The sequence below is a fragment of the Lissotriton helveticus genome, chromosome 2_1 (assembly GCF_964261635.1).
Source record: "Lissotriton helveticus chromosome 2_1, aLisHel1.1, whole genome shotgun sequence".
Taxonomy (NCBI): Eukaryota; Metazoa; Chordata; class Amphibia; order Caudata; family Salamandridae; genus Lissotriton; species Lissotriton helveticus.
Window position 1 is genome coordinate 1,661,207,153 of NC_136059.1, and position 14,129 is coordinate 1,661,221,281.

Below are 14,129 nucleotides of genomic sequence, written 5' to 3' on the forward strand. Positions count from 1 at the left end.
AGGGACCCTCTTGATCTACAGGTATCTCGATGAGAGGCAAGCCTACCTCCCTCTCTAGGCTGTTTCATGAATACGGTTGATACTCTGGATACTCGGACTGAGCATACTGGTACATCTGCTGTGTAACATGCTGTGTTGCAGCAATAGGCTGTGGTGCTGTAACTGTCTGTTGTGCATTCTGTGGCTGAGGAGTCTGTGTAACTTGTTCTTGTCTCGGCGGACGTGGTCTTTCTTTAGTCTTACCGGTAGCTATGTTGTGTTTCAGAACTGCACACTCGTTTATAAAATGACCTGGTTGTTTACAATAATTGCAGTTCCCTTTAACGGGAGCTGCAGGATGACTGGCTTGATTTGGACCCCTCTTCTGACTGTCTTGAGGAACAGATTGTGCAACTAGCACTTTCATTTTCGTGTCTTTCATACGTTTCCTTTCATGTTCTTGTTCTTCTCTGATTCTATTCTGGTGATATTGGAGCATCTGTAACACCTGGGACGGGGTATTAGCTTGCCAGGTACTTTCGACTTTCAAAACTCGGTTTTTAATTTGTGGACTTGAATTCTCGACTAATTTAGTAACAAAAAGATGAGGGTATGACTCACTACTTGTCTTGAGGCCACTGTTGATGCTAAAACATTTCTCAAATCTGGAATAATAATCACTAATATCTTCATCTTGTTTCTGTTTACAGGCTGAGATTGCATCCCAGTCTTCTTTTCTAGTTGTCAATAACCTAGGCAAAACTTGTATTAATAATTCAGGTAATTCTTTACATTTATCTCCAAGACCGGTACCTGGTACTCGTGCCTTGTCTTCGGCTTCTAGAACTGCCCAATCGATCTTTTTCTCTCCCACCTCCCATTCTTTTTCTTTGAGTTTCTCATATACCCCTGCGGGCAACAAGACTTTTAACATTTTAATAACGTCTGGATACGTGTATTCTCCCATACGGAGCATGTCTTTTAATTCTCGGTGGAACCCTGCTGGATCTTTATCATGACAGGGAATTAACTTTTTCATCTCTAAGAGTTCCATCTTTGTGATCGGGGTGTAAACAAACACTCGTTGCATTTCACCACCGTCTGTCTTAACTGGATGCACTTCTCGTAACGGATTCTGTCTATCTATGTAAAAGGGTTTACTTTCTGGGGGTGAGACATGAACAAAATGCGGGTTCAAGAACGTTCTGTATTTGTGCCGCTGTTCTAGAATGACACTAATTAAATCGGTACCTAAACCTTTCCATTTATACTGGAGTAACTCGTTCAGGACATCGTGTAACGGACCTGGATCAGAATGTTGACCCTCATACAAAGTAATGAGGTGCTGGATCATATACATACCCACCAGTCGCTGCTCGGCTGGGGGCAATTTCAGAAACATTTGTGCCACTATTTCGTCTGGAAAAGTGGTAGAATCAGTAATCCATCGGACTGCTGATCGGACTAGTTCTTGTTCATGCATAGTACTTAACTCGCTATAACCGATTCGTGATTTCAGAATGTGATCGGTAGCTTGGAATACTTGTTCCAGAGAACCTTGTTCTGGTGCTGGATGATGAAAAATTGACTTGTGTTCTAGGCGCAAATGGCGATCTGGAAATCTAGATTTTACTACATACGCTATTCTGTCGGGATTCTCGTCCTCTACCTCTTCTGTAGAAGAGTCATTTTCTTTCTCGCTTACTTGTGCTTCTTTACGTTGTTCGTGTATCCTTATTATTTCTTTACGAATCTTCTTATACATACTCTCTATACTACTGATGGTTCTGTGCTTACCCTCTGCTATATTATCACTCCACCTTGTCAGGGCTTTCATTTCGGTTTGATCTTTGGTCGGATAATCTTGTTCCCTTATTAGACAATTAATCAGAAACTTTAATAGCATGAGCTGGACTTCAGCTTTTCTTTGGCACATGACATCACTAATACTTTCTGGATCATTCCCGGTACGGATGAAACGATATATTCTGTCTAGATCTTCTTTCATATCTGGTAGGGTGACTAGATACTCGGTCACCTTTCTTACGCGTAATGAATATAAAACCATATTATCCTCGCCTGGGACTGGATCATAGCCACATTCGGTAAGGGCTTTTCTTATTTCTGCAACAGACTGATGTCTGGGCGTACGCTGTGACGCTTGTGCATGTAATTCGGCTAACGTTAAACGCTTGTGTGGCGGCGGGGTTCCTGGAGTACCTCCCCCTGCGGCCCCTAAACTAGAGTCGTCTACTGATGCTCTTCGTCCTGGCAGAGTGGGAAATGGAAATGTAGGCTGGACTTGTATGGCGGGCTGGACCGGGGGTACCGTAACAGGTACTCCGGTGTCTGGAGGAGCGGGAAGTGCCTGATTTACAGGGACTGGCGGAGTAGGAACAGGATTTGCATATGCCGGGACGGTGTCGTCCAAATAGGACGAAATGAAAATATCAGCTGCGGTCGGTTTGTGACGTAGCTTGGTCGGAACTAGTGGTGGCGGGAAATTACTGGATGCCTCTGGGGTCGCTTTTGGCAAGCCCTCGGCAAGAAGAGGATACATACCCTTAATAAGAGCATGCCTCTGTCTGTCTGACTGTTCGGTTTTAACTCGTTCACCTATCTCGATTAATTCTTTTTCTTGTGCTCGTTCTAAGGATTCTCTACTTAATTCAGACTTTCTGATTTCTTTTTCGGTTCTTTTATGAGATTCTTTGCGCCATAACTCAATGGCATCTTTCTGTGACTGTCTGGCTATCTTTTTCCATAATGCTTCTTCTACTCGCATGATGCACTCGGCATCCCATGTACCCGATACGGGCCATCTATACTTTTCTTCTAACTGTTTGGTATACTCTACCCATAAATCTAGATACAATATGGCGCTTATGCCATGCTTCTGATACATAAAATGACCTGGACTGTCCCTAGGCGGGACAGGAACTGCTTCTTCTAGCAGACCCTTTCTAGTTTTTAACTGACGTAATCTCGAAAAGAGGGACATTGCAAACTTGAATCTGAACACAATACAATACACGAGGAACAATAACAATTGAGAAAACAATTCAGGCATACCACGACATTGAAAATACATTGAATAACATTATGGAGCAACAGTTCGGACAGAATACTACCTGGAACACTGAGAACAGAAACACATGAATTTCTCGAGAACGGAACAGACTAGAATTACTGGATGCGCTGCTGAAACAGCACGGAACATACCGGTCCCATAAAGGGACGCATCAAGACCCGTATCCACCTAGGTGAACACTTCGTTTCAGATCTGCGTACCCAGACCCATCGGACCAGAGACAATTTAGATTGACCCTGTCTAGATACTACCCCAGCAACGGTACTCACCGGGCAGCAAGAACGGAAGGCCTCGGACTGGACTGGACTGCTTCGACGCCGGACGGACGAACTTCGGACTTCTGTTACGGGTGGGCCTCCGGATACCTCGGACCTTGGACTCTCGGCTTGGGCTCTGGTCGGGACTCGCCGCGTTCCTCCACCGTCTCGTCTGGATGCTGGACCGCCTCCTCCGTCTCCTCCGTGGGCCTGAGGGATACTTAAAGCAGAAATATCTGCCGGTGCGCAGAAGAGTTCCGTCACGACTGCAGAGGGTCAGGGGGCCGGCGTGGCTTCACCGACGCGTGGGGAAAGGGCAAGTCCCTATTCGGGCGCCATTATGTGGTAAATAAATAAATAATACCTCTATTTTTGAATGGATAAATGAATAACAGATAGCTCAATAAATAAGAGTCAAGATTCGAGGTAGTAGGAGTTTGCAGGTTTATTACAGCATAAAGGACAGGAACAGGACAACCTGCACAGGAATAGGATGGCAGCGCTGCCGGGGGCAGGGTCGGAATCGGCGTAACATTTAATAACAATACACAGACATATATAGTAAAACAGTTGCATTACAATACATACGATAGGTGGAGCAGTGGGTGTGGTCAATAGCAGTCGCGAAAGATAAGGGTGAAAGTAGGTGTAACAGAGGCGTATACATAGACATGTGATGCAAACGTAACAGAATATGTCATAAATGGAGCGGAAACATGGAGGGGGCTACCTAAGGAGCCGGGACCTCTGACCTAATGGTGCGCGCAAACTGGCAATGACGTGTTACTAGGAGAAGCTGGGGGCTATGAACTCTGTGCTAGGAGCAGAGACTGAAGTCTGGAGAGTCAGGGCGACATGTACCTAAACAGTATCTAGTATCTGATGTTTTGAGAACATGTTGATATGAACTAAGAGTCAGGAGGGGAGAGGCTAACGGACTCTAAGACTGGAGCATGCATTATTCTACATGTAGTGCGTGATGAAGAATATTAAATGACCATTAATACAGTATTTCCCTTACATGGAGACGTAAAGGCTAGACAATGACGGAAACTATTGATGCAGTTCAGTAGCTTAGGAATGCAGAGAAGGAGGACTGAACTGATAACTGGAATCATAACATACTCTTGGCAGACTCAGAGGCAGAGCCAGGCTGAGCCGGGCACTGCGAGGCAGGAAGTAAGTGAAGGGTCAGGAACACAGGTGGGGGCTGTATCGCTCCTCAGCGAGGCTTCAGGAGACAGGAGCTGAATCTGGTGTCCAGGCCCTTTTGAGGCCTAGGAACGGGGACTTTACAATGAAATAACGTGCACACTGGGAAACGTGGCAACGTAGCTTTACATAGGCCTGATATTCGTAGCTTTCACGAGAACTGGAAATAGACATACTAGAGATGGACACAACTAAAATTGCGTCTTTAATCGAACATGGGGAATACATATGCATATTTAATCATGCACACATAACATATGATGGAGGACGCGTAGGGACACAGAACATGGCAGAATTTACTTTTCCACATTGTGCAGATGAACTTTCCTTGGAACACGTAAGAGCCCTCAAAGACTTTATTCTTTTATTCTATAAATAGTTAGTATAGTTAGGGACTTAGGTTTTGAAAAATGCTAAACTGATATTTTCCATTTTGCAATAATATTTTGAATTTTATAAAATTGTCATAACCATTTACAATGATTCTAATAAAAATGCTTTAATAAAGATTTCTAATACGATTTTCAAAATAAATAGCAAATAAAAATCTTACTTTGGAAAACAAGCTGGCCTTGTTATTTCATGAGTTTAGGTTACCATTAGCAAGATCTTATCGCCATAGTGGCTTAATTAGTTTATGGGGTTTTGTGAAATATGATGAATTCTTTTACAGCGGTTGTATATAAATGTATATAATTTGTGAATAGGTTAATTAAGTCACATGATTCAGTTGGTCAATATATGTCATTTAGTTTATGGGCCTTATGACTGATTTATAATTGATTGTGTATATAGTGAAGTTGGGTAGTGTAGCTTATGACATATTTCCTATAGGCCGCTGGATCAATTTCCTGGTAGCAGACTTGATGGTTGCTATGGTAACCAACATGCTACATGGTAGTTACATAGGATCAATGCCTAACATATGTTGAGTTCGTTCTCGTGTTATATGTAAGGTTTTTTCCAGCAGCGTGAAAAATCCTAGTTGTACCGGTACAAAGTAGTGTGATGAGAAGGTAGTCACACAGTACATTTGATCTGTTTCAGAGTTGTGGTATCGTCGTATATCACAAGTGTTGTCGCCGTGCAACACGTATTAGGGATAGGTGTGTTAGATAGAGTGTATGTATAGTGAGGATTGTCTATGAAATTGAAGCTTTGAGTATAGGGACAATGAGCCCGTTCTAAAACTCACTGCGAGAAAGTAATAGAATTTATTCAAACTTGAGTGAAGGGTGAAATAACATCGCTTATTTTACTAACGGTTCATGTTATCTGTGGTTGGTTTGAGTCCTACCAAGAATTCATGTGCGTATGGTGAGGAATATTTTCCGTTTGAAAGTGTGTAATTGATTCCGTAATTTCGTTCGAGTCAAACTTTGAATTGCTACTTTAAGTGCATTCAGAGGGAAACGCGTTCGTTATTTACCTGTTTGAAGGGTAAAGTAAGGGTTTGCTTTATCGACGAATGTATATTCTGTGAGAATAGCGTCGTCTATTCCACGTAAAGAATTCTTGTATGATTGTAAACTGTCACTTTATTTAGGGAAACAGACAGATGAGTCGCCCTTTGTCGTTGTTAATTAATTTTCATTGAAAAAGTATCCTTAAAATGGCGCTGTGAAAAGTTTTTGTGAAGGAGGGGTGAGCGCTAAGAGTGAGACACGAAAAACCGCAGCGGCTGTCTACGTCACACGGTCCGCGCAGTGATTGGATATCATACGTCACAAGCTGTACTCTGATTGGCTCACGTGACTTTGTCGAGCTGAGCACTGATTGGCTTTTGTGGGGAGCTCCATTCTTATTGGTCGAGCAAGATAGTGACGTAGCTCGAACCTGATTGGCTTGTTGGTGTGTTTCGCGCACGGATTGGTGGGTGTTACGGAACAACCAGGAAACGTTTACGATTATTTCCAATTAAGTGGATTTGATTTAAAAATGAATTATTATTACAAAAATGTTGAGAAAAAGCTTACAATGCTTCAGAAATTGAAATTTTTTATTTCACCCGACAAGAAAATTGAAACGCGAGGTGGTAAATTACTTGATAAATACAAAACACCTGCAGCGTATATGGAAGGTGAATATGGTTATCGTACTGTTCTGTGGTTTGATGTATGGAAACATTACACAAAGGATGACGGTGTTTTGGTTTGGCCAGACGATGGTTCATTTAACATGAACATTTTAAGAAATTTAAGAGAAAAGATGTCAGCTCTCATACCTAAGCCTAGACCTACACAATTTGAAGCTTTAGTTGACTGGGAGGATGAGATGATTCAACTTCAGAAAGAAGCAAGTGGGATAAAAAGACCTCCAAAATTACCAAGTTACAGAAGGGAAACGCATGAAGATAGAATGCGTATGTGGAGACAGGGAGACATGTGCGATGGTCTTTATTTAATTAGAGAAATGGTTTTAGGGTCTCCAGGTGAAAAGAGAACTGAAAAGAAAAATAATGTCGCTGTAGAAAGTGAATCAGAAGATGCAGTTTTACTTCAAATAAAAAGAATGCCCAACTGAGACCGCCTTGTTCATGGTCTACTCCGATGGTTTCTACAGGAACCACACCGAGTGCACCTCCATTAAATGAATCTCCTAAATTGTACCCAGATAATTCTGAATCTTTTGAAACTCCAGAAAGATTAGAAAACAGAACTAATTCTAGCATTTATAATGAAAGTCGACATTTTTCAGAAATTCCAATGGAAAGGGAAGTCCAAAGAAATTTAACGAGAACTGCCAGAGAAGAGGAAGTTGCAAATACTTCTGAATATTTACGATCGAAAGAAAAATTAATTCAGCAAATAACAAAAGGCATGGAAGCAGTAACAGTTCCAGTAACGATTGGTCCTGTTCAGCCTGTTTTTGATCAAAAAGAAATTAAACAGACAGGTTTGACAATTCCATTAAATACAGAAATTAAAAAAGTAGCTGAGAAATAATATTCAGATTTTTCTGAAATTCATCGTGAGAAAACAAAAATGCCTGATTTGACTTTTAATCAAGGTTCTTTTAACCAATCACCAATGGGTGCAGAATCAGATGCTGAGACTCCCGAAAGAAGAGGGTCAAATTCAAAACTTGATGTCGCAAAATTAAAAGCAGATTTGGAGGAATTAATAATTGGCACAATTGATCCTGACAGTTTAAAATTTTATTGTAATGATGAACTCCTGTTCATCTGCAAAAGCATTCAATGGAAAACAAAGAATAAATATGATCAGTTAGAAGAACTGGCAGTTGAATTGGAAATTGACTTGAGCAGACAGAAAAATTTGGGGAAAAACTACAGATTAGATTTTTCAGAGAGGGACATTGAAAACTTTAACACAATGGGAAGAATAATGCATATAAAAGAACTGATTGTTTACATTAAAAAATTGGGCGACTTGAGTAAATGGAAAGTGAAATGGACTAAAAAGAAGGAAGATGAAAGGTTGGATAAATTGGATAAACTGTCCAAACAGTTTCCTATGAGAGAAATTGCAGGTGGAGGATATGTTCATGTCCCATGGTCCAGACAAGATATTTTGCTTTTCACTAACGATTTTCCTCGACTGAGAGAAAAGCCTGTTGAATGGTATCGACAGGTGGACAGATTCATCAAAGTTTCAAAAGTTCTGTGGATTGATCTAGATGGATTCTTTGACATTGTTGTCCCATCAGATCTTTGGACAGAATGTAAAATTGCTGTGAGTTGGCCAAAAGAGGAACCGGAGCGAATTAAAGAAACAGGTGCTCCAGCTCCAATAGTCATGGATTTATATGAAAAAGTGATTTACTGGTTGAAAAACAAAATTGCCCAGAAAGAAGTTGATTGGGTAAAAATAGACAGGACAAATCAGGAACCAAAGGAATCAGTTCATTCATTTTATGAAAGATTATTACTGGTTTTCAAACAATACAGCGGTTATGAAAAATTAGGTGAAAAGGATATGTCATTTTATCTACAGGTTTGTTTATGGTCTTAGACCAGAAATTGGGGAAATGATCAGGAATAATATTGTCGGATGGCAATCAAATTCAGTTGACGATATTTTGAGAAAATCAAAATACTGCAGTGATGAATTGGAAGTGAAGCAGAAAAAGTTGAAAGAAAAGGCAATGTGGGCACAAGTGAAGGTGGCTGAGCAACAGATTGCAAGTCTAGAGAATAAAAATGTAAACTTTGCACAGAATCAGAACCAGAGTCAGGGTCAAGGAAAATTTAAAATTAATTTTAACAAATCAAACAATAATGCTAGAATTGAAGAATTAAAACAGAAATTACCTTGTTTTAATTGCGGCGAAATCGGTCATTGGAAAAGCGAGTGCAAAAAGCCACCCAGAAATTTTAAAAATACATCATTAAACCCACAGATGCAGAATGATGTTGATCTGCAGCAACAGCTACAGCTACAACAGCAATTAAATGACCTGAGTCTTCAGCGACAGCTACAGCATCAGTTAGCACAACAACAGAATCAGTTTCCACAGCCTCCATTTCCAAATTGTGGGGGAGGTCAAAAATATAATCCAGGTGTGGGATTCGGAGGAAGTGATCAGGTAATAAGAGTTCAAAGATCAAATGTGCAAAATGCAACAGGACAATTTTTGTTAACAGGAAACCAAAGAAGCGATTCTGATGACTGCTTCTGACGGTGCCCGAGAGAGGGGGAAGAGTGTGTAATTGGAGCCACTCTTGAGGTTGACCAGACTGGTCCATTTGTAAATGGAAAAGTAAATGATGTAGAAATCACTTTTCTTGTGGACACTGGTGCTACCCGTTCTACTGTTAGATCAGTGGAAATTGAAAACCTGCCTCTCTCTGGGGGATACCATCCAAGTAGTCGGAGTAAGTAATCAGCAGATTAAAACAGATCTTACAAATCCTGTGAAGGTTGAAATTGGCAATTTTAAAGATGAACACAGATTTGTAGTTTGCAACAGCCTCCAGTGAATTTGTTGGGGAGAGATATATTGTGCAAAATGAATTGCAGAATATATTGTTCACCTGATGGAATTAAATTACAAACCATGGAGGAAGATGGGTTGTATCGACTAACAATGATGCTGGTTGAAGCAGATGAAACAAAATTATTTCCTGCATTTGAAAAAGAAAATTTACCAGAGGAATTAAAAGAGACAGTCAAAACTGAAATTTGGGATTTGACTGGAAATGAAATGGGTCTGATGAAACATGTCGATCCAGTCAAAATTTCAGTGAAACAGGGAATAGAATTTCCAAACATTCCTCAGTATAAAATGAAAACTGAAACAATCGAAGGTGTCATTCCTGTAATTGAAAAATTCATTAAACAAGGTGTTTTGAAAGAAATTGAGAGCAGTCCTTGTAACTCACCAATTATGGGGATCAAAAAGTCAAATAGAACGTACAGGATAGTTCAGGATTTGAGAAAAATTAACCAAATTGTTGTCCCATGCTGTCCAGGTGTTCCAAATCCAGCAGTCATTCTTTACCAAATTCCACATGATGCAGAATGGTATACAGTCATTGATCTTTGTAATGCGTTCTTTACTGTTCCATTGCATCCAGAGAGCCAAGAAATCTTTGCTTTCAGGTTCCAAAATAAAACCCTCGCATGGTGTAGAATCCCTCAGGGGTATACAGAGAGTCCTTCTATCTTTAATGAGCTGTTAAAGAAATCCTTAGAAGAACTTAATCTACCTGGCAGGTCAACATTGGTGCAGTATATTGACGATCTGTTAATAGCTGCAAAGACAAGAGATAATTGTGTGACAGATATGATTATTCTTTTGAATCATTTGGCTGACGAAGGACATAAAGTGTCCCCTGCAAAATTGCAATTTTGTAAACAAGAAATAAAATACCTTGGTCATAGAATTGCAAAAGGAATGAGACAGGTGACGATTGAGAGAATAAAAATGATTCAGGGAATGCAACCTCCAAAAACACAAAGACAAGTCAGAATGTTTCTAGGAATGGTTGGTTACTGTCGTCAATGGATTAGTGGATTTTCAGTAATTGCGAAACCACTCCAGAGATTGACAAAATCAAACATAAAAGATCCGATTGTACTTTCTGACACTGAATTGGAAGCTTTTGAAAAACTAAAAAGAAGTCTGTGTGAAGCTCCAGCCTTGGGCATGCCAGATTATGACAAAGATTTTGGACTGTACTGCAGTGAAAGAGAAGGATGTGCCTTGTCTGTGTTAATTCAGAGACATGGAAATATGAGAAAGCCTATTGCTTACTTCTCAGCAGTTCTTGATCCAGTTGCAAAAGCATTACCAGGTTGTTTAAAAGCAGTTGCAGCAACAAGTGTAAGTCTTGAGCAGAGTGAGGCAATAATTATGGGATTTCCTGTAAAAGTCTATGTTCCCCATTCGGTTGAAATTCTCCTTACAAGGAGCAAAACGTAACACTTGACAAGCAATAGATTGACAAAATATGAAAAGATTATTCTGGGATCAGACAACGGAGTTGTGCATGATTATGGACAGCTCTGGTCTCAAAGAGGCTACATGACATCAGCAGGTTCACCAATTAAAATTGCTGTGTTCATCAAAAGATTAATTGATGGCATACAATTGCCAAGGGAGATTGCTGTAGTAAATTGTGCAGCACATAAAAAGGGTGAGGATTTTATCACCAAAGGCAATGCTTATGCAGACGAAATTGCAAAGTATTGTGCAAGGAATAATTATGCACTTAATCGAGAGAAAAACAAAGAATTTGCTTCAAGTTCACTGATGCTAACATCAACTGTTGAGACATGGCAGGAAATCAGAGACTTACAGGATGAAGCTGATGATGATGAGAAAAACACATGGCTAAGAGCAGAATGTAGACAGAGAGATGAGGATGGAGTCTGGACATACAAAGATGGCAGGATAGTTTTACCAAATTGCATGATTGCTGACATGGCCAGAATGTACCATGGCCCTGGTCATATTGGAAGAGATTCAATGATTAGGCTTTTTAAAGAAACTTGGTTCAATACCAAGTTCAGAACAATTGCAGAGTCTCTCTGCCAAAGGTGTTTGATCTGTCAACAAATGAACCCAAACAGAAAATCAGTTGTGGGAACAGGAATAATAGGTCGGGAGGGTGGCCCTTTCACCAGGTTACAAATGGATTTCATTGAGATGCCCAAGCACAACAGACTGCAATATGTTTTGGTGATTGTTTGTCTGTTTTCAAGATGGGTTGAAGCATTTCCCACACGACACAGTGATTCAATTACTGTAGCAAAGTTGCTTCTACGTGAGATTATTCCCAGGTACGGATTCCCTGTGACTATAGAGAGTGATAGAGGAGGACATTTTGATAACAGGTTGTTGAAATTAATCTGTGAAGCTTTACACATTGAGCAGAAGTTGCATTGTGCATACAGACCAGAGGCATCTGGAGTTGTAGAGCAAATTAATGGAACGATTACAAATAGAATTGGAAAAATGTGTCTAGACACAGGCATAAAATGGACAGATGCTCTTCCACTTGTTTTAATGACTTTGAGAAGTACTCCAGATAAGAAGACAGGTCTGAGTCCTCATGATATTATCATGGGCAGAGTCGTGAGACAAGCATTTATACCTGTAGGAAAACTGTTGAGCATTAATGACAGTGCAATTTTGGAGTATTGTAAAAAGCTGTCTGACGTAGTGACTTCTGTGTCTAATCAGGTGGGAACTGAAGTACAGTCAAAAGACAAAGTGCAAACTCATGATCTGAGACCTGGAGATTGGGTCAGAACAAAAGTTCACCGAAGAAGAAATTGTTTGGTTCCGAGGTGGCAGAAACCAAGGCAGGTAATACTTGTAACGACAAATGCAGTGAAGTGTAGGGGAATAAAAAGGTGGATACATCCAAGTCATACTATTCCAATACCTACACCTGAAAACTCTGATGAAGAGAGTGATACAACAGCTGATTCAGATTCTGAAGAAGAAGCTGAAGAAAATCCAGATTCTGAAGATCGACAGAGACGTCGACATCTGGAGAAACCTTCAGTGAATGGAGATCTGATTGGAAAAGATTTGAAAATTATTGAAATAGATTCTGAAAATGATGAGGATCTGTTAGAAAAGGAATCAGCAGAAGAATCAGTTACAGAAGTGGGAGAAGTAAAAGAATCTGATCAAAATAAAGAAAAAGGAACTGAAACAACAGAAAATTCTGATCAAGTGCAGAATCAAGACCAGGAGAGTATCGAAAAGCAGAAAACAAGCTCTGAAAGAAGGAACAAGAAACCCGAAACTGGGAAGTTGAAGGTAATTGAAGAGGAGAAGGAAGACGAATTGCCAAGTACCAGTGATGGAAGAAAAAGTATAGTTCCTAACGGAGTGAAGCTGCCGATTAGAAAAGATACTGAGTCAAGAATTGAAATTTCTGACAGTGATTCTGGAGAAAGTGATGAAGATTGTCAAAGGGAGAGTGTGAGAAAGAGATCTTGGAAGACAGAATCTAATGTGACTGAACCAAAAAGGAAAATTCTGAGAAAAGGTGAAACCTGGCCAAGTGAAAACGGAGGGTTGAGAGTCAGGTTAATAAAAAGATCAAAGGAGCAGGTGAATGAAATAACTAGTCAAGAGGATCCTGAAAAGAAAACAGAGAAAGGGAAAAGAATAGAGGTTATTTCTAGAAAGACAAAGAGAGTTTTAAAACCAAATCAGAAGTATAAATCTCCTGAATGGGCTTATATTATAATCCCACCTGTAATTGAGATAAGTAGCAGCAGTCAGGAAGAAGTTGAAGACAATAGTGACAACGATTGAAGTACTAATTTGTAAAAAAATTTAGGTTTCTGTTTTTAGCATAAGGCTGAAGAAATGGTGTTAGGTGACACAAGGTCGAAGAAATTGTGTTTAGTTGGAAAAATAACTTGTGACGTAAGGTCGTAGAAAAGTTGTTAGAGGGTTTGAAAAAAAAAACTATTTGAAAAAGGGGGGTGTTTTAAAATTTGGGTTTTTATTAGACATATTTGTAAATTTTTGTTTTTCTTTTTCTAAGATAAGGTTAGCTAAAATGCCTGTTGTTTTGAAGCGTAGTACTTCAAAAAGTTCCATTCTTAAAAATTGCTGTAAGATGACTCTGATATGTATGCTCATATTAATTCTGCTCTGGTTAGTGTTAGCTGTCATTTTTCCTTTCGGGATCGATAAGGAGATGTACAAAGTCAATATGACAAGCAAAGCTTCAGTTAGTCATGACAAACATAGTGCAACAGACAAAGCTAACAAAGTTATTGATCACAGACCAGAGGTTCATCAAGATAGGTCTGTTAGTGATTTTTCAAGCAATACATTTTCGAGGCTTTTGGGAGAATATGTTAAGGTTATGAGTGTCAAAGATTGCTATATCTGTGTAAAATTACCTGCTTCTGTTTCTGAGGGAGTGACATACAATATGCTTCCTCTTACTTATGGCGGCATAACTTGCAGTGTGATAGCTAGTTTATTTTACCGAACTGGTCGCTTGGAATATTATTATTCAAACTATGATGACATTTTTGCTAACCTGAAGATTGAGAATGCTTTAAATAAACACAAACAAGCCAAACAGATGAGGGAATTCTTTTTAGTTACTAATGAACTTACCTATGAGTATGCTTACAGAAATAATC